This window comes from Rutidosis leptorrhynchoides, chromosome 6 (genome assembly GCF_046630445.1).
Source record: "Rutidosis leptorrhynchoides isolate AG116_Rl617_1_P2 chromosome 6, CSIRO_AGI_Rlap_v1, whole genome shotgun sequence".
In the NCBI taxonomy this organism is placed as follows: Eukaryota; Viridiplantae; Streptophyta; class Magnoliopsida; order Asterales; family Asteraceae; genus Rutidosis; species Rutidosis leptorrhynchoides.
Genome location: NC_092338.1, coordinates 425,305,288 through 425,306,617, shown reverse-complemented (window position 1 = coordinate 425,306,617; position 1,330 = coordinate 425,305,288). Strand labels below are relative to the sequence as shown.

Below are 1,330 nucleotides of genomic sequence, written 5' to 3'. Positions count from 1 at the left end.
AGTTACTTTTCGTGTTTTATATATTATTTTTGTTTGGAAAACCGGTTGTGTTTGTGTTGTAATTGAAGGATGGGTACCTTTGGTGTATGAAAAGTAGGTCCCAAAAGGATCAAGAGTTCACACATCCATTTTCTGATCCGAAAAAACACGTGCACGGGGTTTATAAGCGTAGAAAAGAACGGGTATTAAGGAGAAATTTTGAAATTTTTCCATTTTGTTTAGAAGACATGGATCCAAACGGTCAACCGATTCATAATGAAGAGGGTAATCTAATCAACCAAGATAATCCGGTTGATCAAGAGCTAATAAATGATCCAAACGACACACTGATGTGGAACGCTAGATTGGTGGCATCAACGATGATAGCACCGGCTATTACAAAACCATCAATTGGAGCGGATAATTGGAAGATTGAGGATTACTTTTTCACGATGATCAAAGACACGCTATTTCATGGGTTAATAGAAGAGAATCCGTTCGAACACATCCAACACTTTAATGATCTTTGTGATTTCTACAAAAACAAGGATGTCACCGATGACGCTTTTAAGTTAAGGGCATTCCCCTTTACACTTCAAGGAGAAGCGAAAGTTTGGTTAAGGAGCTTACCATCCGATTTCATAAGGACTTTTCAAGATTTAACCAATGAGTTTATCAATCACTTCTTCCCACCGTCAAAAGTAGAACGACTTCGAATGGAGATTAATGGATTCACCCAACGGGGTGATGAGAGTTTGTATGATGCGTGGGTACGATTCAAGAAAATGCTAAGAGCTTGCCCACCGCACGGTTTGAAAAAGAAGGAGTACATCAATACGTTCTACCGGGGTACTAATGCTTTGACTAAGCAATATCTTGATTCTTCATCCGGTGGGGTATTTATGTATAAATCACCTAATGCGGCCGAAATTTTGTTGGAAGACATCTCGGTCAAAACATACGAATGGGCACCTTCACTACGAGATTTAACAAAAAAAAGTGTTGCACAAGTTGAGAGCGATAATGGGCAAGTGACGCTTGCAAGTTTGAACAATCCATTTCAAATGTATGGAAAATAGTTGAAAAAGCTACAACAATTGATAGTGGCAATGCAAGTAGGTTGTCAATGATACGAGGGTCTACATCTCACGAAGAATTATCCTCAAATTACTCATTGCAATCATGTAGATTTTGATGACATTCCTATGAATTCGGATGCTCATGTAAATTACGTGAGTAATCAAAACTATCAACGGGGTGGAACATCGAACCAAAACTACTACAACCCTAATCAAAAGTGTAACATCCCGCGTTTTTCCGTTAAATTTATTTTTAACACCGTCTTTTTCTT

General features: G+C 38.3%; 1 non-coding gene across 1 annotated transcript; it reads right to left on the bottom strand.

Moving 5' to 3' along the window:
* Nucleotides 1-686: 686 nt before the first annotated feature.
* LOC139856571 (small nucleolar RNA R71) lies at nucleotides 687-793 on the bottom strand. The gene has a single exon (XR_011762044.1). It is a non-coding gene; the product is annotated as a small nucleolar RNA R71 (small nucleolar RNA).
* Between the last annotated feature and the right edge of the window lie 537 nt (nucleotides 794-1,330).